The sequence below is a fragment of the Apus apus genome, chromosome 12 (assembly GCF_020740795.1).
Source record: "Apus apus isolate bApuApu2 chromosome 12, bApuApu2.pri.cur, whole genome shotgun sequence".
In the NCBI taxonomy this organism is placed as follows: Eukaryota; Metazoa; Chordata; class Aves; order Apodiformes; family Apodidae; genus Apus; species Apus apus.
This window is the reverse complement of record NC_067293.1, coordinates 3900457-3907461: the sequence shown is the minus strand read 5'-3', so window position 1 is coordinate 3907461 and position 7005 is coordinate 3900457.

Genomic DNA, 7005 nt, shown 5'->3' with positions numbered 1-7005 from the left:
GGGGGCTCTGCAGGGAGCAGGCAGGAAAACCTTCCAAACCCTGGCTGGTCTCAGAGATTCTAGGTCTCCCAGTTCCTGTCACCTGCAAGGAGGTGACTGCTGCAGCTCTGCACATCACAGAACCATAGAATGGTGAAGGTTGGAAGGGACCATAAAGATCACCAGCTTCCAACCTCCCTGCCATGAGCAGGGACACCTCCCACCAGACCAGGCTGCACAAGCCTCATCCAGCCTGGCCATGAACACCTCCAGGGAGGGGGCTTCCACAGCCTTCCTGGGCAACCTGTTCCAGTCCCTTCCTACCCTCATGGTGAAGAATTTCTTCCTGATGTCCAACTTAAATCTCTCCTCTTTCAATTTAAAACCATTACCCCTTGTCCCATCACTGCCCTCTCTGGTGAAAAGCCCTTCCCCAGCTTTCCTGGAGCCCCTTCAGGCACTGGAAGGTGCTCTGAGGTCTCCCCAGAGCCTTCTCTTCTCCAGGCTGAACAACCCCAACTCCCTCAGCCTGTCTCCAGAGCAGAGCTAATCATCTTTGTGGCCCTTCTCTGGACCCTCTCCAAGAGCTCCATGTCTTTCTTGTGCTGAGGGCTCCAGAGCTGGACACAGCACTCCAGGTTTGGCCACACAAGAGCAGAATAGAACTAACCTTTATGAACCGACTCTCAGCATCCCAGCTATGGGCAGACAAGTCTCCACATGCAGATGACAGCTGGGCCACTTCATGTGTGGGAAAAAGAAAAAAAAAACAAACCAACCAACCCACAAGTGTCTTAAAATAAAACACTTTAACATTTTATCCAAGGGAAAATGTTGGTCTTTGCTTCCCCTTGGGTCCTATCAAAGTGTGTGAGATTCCTAATTAAAAAATAGCTCTGCTTCATTGTTATTTCCCATGAAAAATGTTTTTACCAAGTTCCTGATCAGATGACTGCTGCTTTCAGATGGAAATACAGCAGACAAAAGAAAATCTGCCTGAAGCAGTCAGAGGCAGAAGTGACACTGGTGGGATGGAGTTGATTCACTGAGAAGTCAGACCTCACCTCATGAGACAAGATGCTCTCATGTCTGCATGCAGGCAGTTCAGCTGTAAGTGACAGTGCTGAAGGAGGAGCTGCTGGCTGGACTGCTCTCCTGGGAGGTGCAGGTACAGCTGGTTGGTTTTCCCAGCACTGACTGGGATCTCTTGGCTGTTGGCCACGGAAACTGGGACTTCACCGCTATAACTTGGCTTTTGCACACACTCTTACACAGGTTTGTTCTGCAACAGGAAATTAGGGATTAGGGAAAAAGTGGAAGAGACTGATCCTGGCCAGATATATCTCTGGGGTGTCAGGGAGAGAAGTTTTGCCAGATAATTTATCAAAAATTTATAACACTGACAAAGAAGTGAGTCCATGTGACCCGACGGAAGGTTACAGAGCTCAAAGATCTACCAAAACACAGAATCAAAGAATGGTTTGGGTTGGAAGGGACCTTAAAGATCACCTAGTTCCAACCCCCCTGCATGGGCAGGGACACCTCCCACCAGACCAGGTTGCTCAGAGCCCCATCCAAAGCACAGAGGATTTCCAAAGCCAGAGCCCTGGGTGGGCTGTTCCCACACGTCTCCTCACGACCCTTTCCAACAGAAGCTGTGGTGGGTCTGCCCTTTTGAGAAGCTCACAGATCAGCATTTGCACCCACCACAGCCTTTTACAGAGGGGTGAAAAAAAAAAATCTAAGGAAATGCAACATCTTGGACACAAATCAACGTTTGATTCACCATAGATAAAGGAGTTCTAAATTCTGCAGCCAAAACTCTGATACCATGGAGAATGTGCAGCTAGCAATCCACTGAAAGGTGGATAGAAGCACTACTGAAGAGCTACAGACCAGTGGTTTATTGGTTCAGTCCTTGCAGAGACACTACTGCAAAGCCCTGTAAGCAAACAAATGCCTGAGTTCCCACTCAGCAACTGCTGAGCATGTAGAGGTTGAAACACCCAACAAGTCACTGCTGCCAGAGACTCCTGCAACTGAAAGTCAAGGGTGTCCAAATGTCCATGGTTTCCCTGCATAAAGGCCCTACCCCTGTAATAGCTGGATGCAGATCTGGGCACTAAAACACCCAGTTGTCAGGTATCACTGCCTGAGCTGCCTGTTGTGTAATTTCAGGCGACAGGGGTGCTGCAAGCGGGGGCTTTGGAAAGCCCCACCCTCCCAGCTCTCAGCAGGAGATAAGAGCATGACACCTTCCTGTCTCCAGTCGTTCTCACCCTGCCAGGCTGTGACAAGCACTCCCAGTTCACCCTCTGTGAGGCAGATGATCACACAAGCTGCGACCAAGGTTGTGCCTATGCACAAAGTGAGGAAAACCAGGAGAAAGTGTGGTTCTTCATCCAAACAATACAGTTCTCCCACTGCATTCCTCATGCTTGGGCACTGTTAAAGGCACTGTCACCTCCCAGGCTGGGAGAGCTTAATGGTAAAATCAGTTACTGGTAAGAAAGAACTAGCACTTGCCCCAGTTTCACCTTGCAGGCAGGACTCGACCTGTTTAAGTGCTGCTTGGGGCTGTTGCACACAAAACCATTGGCCAACACCGAACATCTTAGGGCTAATGCTTGGGAAATACAGAATTCCTAAGGGTACAAATGGCTGTGGGGGTGCAGGATTAAGGCCAAAGGACTTCCTGCTACTTCCTTTCCTTGTTGCCTTTTCTGATTTTCACCGGTGCCATGCTCTGTAGTTAGGGCTTGCCCTGCATTACTAAGAGTTGACTTGGTACGTTTGAGTCATGCTGGAAGGATGTACAAGAGGAAAAAAAAAAATCCTTCAGCTGGCTTTAAGAAATATACAAATAAATGCTTCATCAACATGCACAATCAATTGCCACTGACAGGATGGATTTCAGCTGGAAGATTTCTCTTAATGGAGGAAAGGAAAATATTTATTTTAATGAAAGGGACTTAGTACTTTGCCTGCTTTTGTGAAAGACTCTTTAAACCTGTTAGTGCAGCAATCTGCACTCTTAGAAAAATGAGTTAAAACTCTCCTAAGCTTCTCACAAATTGATTGAGCAGTGACTGTACAATACACTTTTAATCCAGCTATAACCCTGAATCTAGAAGAGTTGTCTTCTTCTGAAACATCTCCCAGTCTTGCATCACCTGCCTTTGCAGAAAGCCCCTGGGAAAGAAAACCCCTTTATTTATTTATTATTTTGCAGAAAACACCCATCCATGGACTTAAAAAACCCAACATATCACTGGCTTTAGCACAAACCAGCCTCCACAGCTGCCTGAAGGCTCTGTCCTCAGGACCTCATGAGCAAACAAGCAGAGCAGCACCCTGCAGAAGGGGCAGAGCAGCAGGATGCTCAGAGCTGCAATGCAAGCAGATGCCTGCCTGCCTGAGCAGAGCAGAGCTCAGGCTGGGAAGGACCTCTGGAGATGGCCTAGCCCAACCTCCTGGGCAGAAATGGGACTGCTAACAGTTGGGCAACTGGTTTAAAATTTAAGCAAGACCTAGACTTGATTATGGTAAAGGTTATAGAGGAGGAAGGTAGAGAGTTCACCTCGTTTGGAGAGCAGGTGAAGGGAGGCTGAGACAGTAGTGACACTGCTGGAAGCTGATGGAGAACTGACACCCCTTTAGGTGGCCCTGACCCCAACCCAGATGCATGTTTTCACCTGCATGTCAGTTCCACTTCCTTTGCTCTTCATGTTTCTCAGCTTGCAAGGGGAACAGCTTTGGGGGCATCAAGTAAATGCATTTTGTACAAACAAGCTAAAAAAGTGACAAATGGCAGAACCCTCCACACTCCTAGAGATCAGAGGGCAGCACCTGTCCTCCTGTCCTCTGCTACCCAAATTAAGGGGGTTCAATGTCTGCAGGCAGAGCATGACCTGTGATCAGAAGCAATCACAGGAAAATCCACGTCACCAGCTTCTCCAACAGATGTGGTCCATCACAAAGTTAAAAACACCTCCATGTTTTTACCAATTTTGATGCTGAGTAACCAGTCAATTTCGACATGGATTTGCCAGGGCTTTTAAAAAGACAACAATAAATTTAGGTTAAAAAAAATCCTGTTTAGGGAAATTAAACTAAACCTTCTGTGCATAAAGCTTTGAGGGTTTATGTAAACGCCAAAGTGAGAAAAAACAGATGGGGAGAGGTTTCCTTCTCCATCTGTACCTGGGGGAACACAAGTGATAAGATCTGCTGTGTTTTAGAGATGCCTTCTGAGCACCTTATGGCAACTCTGAGTTTGCTTTTTCTAAAAACAGAATTTCGTGCTGTTTGTTGATATCTGAAAGGCCAAATAATCTAACCAAATGAAATAAAATCCCAATTTCGGGCCAGGTAAATCCTGAAAGAATCAGGTACCATTTTCCTAAACACAACAAGGTTTGTAATTTCAATTTATGCAGCAAAAACAACCCTTAAATTTGCAGTGTAAGAACTTTGAACAAAACATCAACGCAAGTGATTGACAAGAGCACATGTCAACCAGAGCCTGCATGAGGAGGCTGTTCCTCAGGCATCGGCAAAAGTTAAAACGTGGCACAGGGTGCTTTGAAGTTCCCAGACACACAAATAAGGCTCAGTGATGCCCTGCACAGGCAGCAGATACACAGATAAACAGGCTCCCAGAAGGGCAAGAACACTGAATAACAAATTATGCGTAAATCACTGGGGTGGCCTGTACTTCTATCCACTGCCTCTCTCCTTTTGCAATCCTTAGTTTGCAAAAACAGGAGAAGGGAAACTCAATTCCCCTGCCATTTCACCAGGAACAACACAATCATAATTTAAATTATATTCCTGGGAAACAGAAGTTTATGTTGCCTGAGCCAAAAATCACAAAATTATCACTGTTGGCAGAAACATCACAGTTTCATCACTGTGTTAATGTCTTACTGGGTAAAGAACAGAACAATCTTCCCATTTCAGTACACAGAGGAATATGAAAGCTAGACACATCATGGAGAAGGGCTTTAACATAAACATTCTTTGTGTTTCAAATTCACATTCAATACTACTTACCCATTTCTAAACAATATCACTAGTAGTTTTCGGAGATAATCCTCCTTTCTTTGGCTTGAGTTTCTTAGGGGCTGGAGAATACATGGAGTGTGGGATGGTTTGTCTTCTCAGGTATTTTTCAGAAGTTGATGTTCTTGGAAGCTTAGCACTGTTTCTGCTGATGCTTAACTTTTTTTCTTCTTCTGATTAAAGAAAAACAGGATATTCTGGAGGTCAAAAGCAAATGGCTGAAATGAACAAGGTCTCATGAATTCATGTGTCTATCTGGAGTGTCATATCCTTATTAACATAAATTAACATTTACACTTAAGACATATTTCTCACCCAAGCTGCAAAAGGATTTCAAGAAACCATGAACCTTGGAGCAGAAAAATATCTGTAAATATACTCAGAGGAAAAGCAATGACCCTCTTTGCCATGCTGAAGAGCAGAAACTGGAACGTAGCTCCAACTGTTTGAAGGTAGATAAAAATAGCAGTATGTCACCTAATGAGACAACTTACCACTGGCACTAGGGCCATCTGGGAAAAGATGAGAGCACTGCAGTAGATGGTCCTCTTGAAGGTTCTCACCTTCAACTCATCAGAGCAGTGAGCACCAAGACCTCTGACAACCACCTGTAAGAGACCCAACAATTGTTACTCCACCACACTGTTCAGAAGCAAACCCCATGGCTTTCAAATGCAGGATGTGGAGCAAACTGCAAGGCTTGAGCAAACTCAGTGTGCAGGCTTGTTACTACAGCTCTACAATCATGCATCTTGCTAGTAAGCAAAACAAGGCTGCATGTGCTGGGCCAGTTAGCTGCAATATCCACCAGGCGGGCATCCTCTCAGAGCACCTCAACACAAGAGGGAACAGCCCATCACAGTGAAGAAGACTGGCAGAAGATGAAGGCAAGCTGTGACAGCCCCCCTGGCAGCTCTTGCACATGCGTTGCCAGGGAAGGAGACAATGCAGATCAGTTCCAGGTATCTTCACAACTTTTCTCTGAAAAGGTGGAGGCATCCATCATGAAAGGAGCTACAGCCTGACAGCACATGGGAGATCTCCCCCCACTGACTGACAGGAATTTGCAAACCATCGGGAGGCCGCTGGATCCGTGGTGGGGACTACCCTGTCTCTTGCACTTCTCTGTATTTCTGCTATTTTCTTGACTTCTCTCCTCCTGCCCTATCTGCACCTGAAGTTGTTGTGTAACTTCAATACAGTTGGGGGGGGGGGGTGTGACATTTAACCTCATTTGTGTCTCAGTTTCACCACTGGGATCATCTTAAATCTCCCAGTCACTGCTTGAGACACCACCTCCCATGGACCTTCTAAAACACAAAAGAATGCAACATCACGTGCAAGTGGGATGGGAAGGTATCAAGATGAAGATGCAAAAAGTGGCAGCTTCCTGGGCCTTCTTCAAGTAAATAATTTATCATTTATCCAACTTGTGACTATTGATCTAGAAATCTTACACACACACTCTGTGTCCATCTATATGCATAGATGAAAAAATGTATTAATTCTGGTAATGAAATAATAGTGAAGTCACAGTTATAATAACCCAAAGATAGATGTTTATTGAGTTGCTGAAAAATACAAGTATTCCAGTAGGTTGGTCACATTTAAATATTAGCTAAAAAAAAAAATAACTCCTATGGAACTTCCACATACAACTTAGTTGTTCCACTTCCCCACTACCATGAGAACTACGTTCAGATGATACAAAATCAAACCTTTAACCATCATCTGTGAATTTCCGAAAAGCTAACATGTTCTAATTCTTCTTATATTGCCCTCACTAGTAGCTATGAGCTCTTGTGCTGAGTTCTGCATTGTTTTCTGTCTCAGAGCTGTGAAAACTAGATGATTGCATTATGATCTCCTCTTTGGCTATATATTCAGAATATTAGCATGAATTTCCATTATTAATGAGGCCTAACTAATTAAAACCCCAAATAATTACATACACATTTTGCT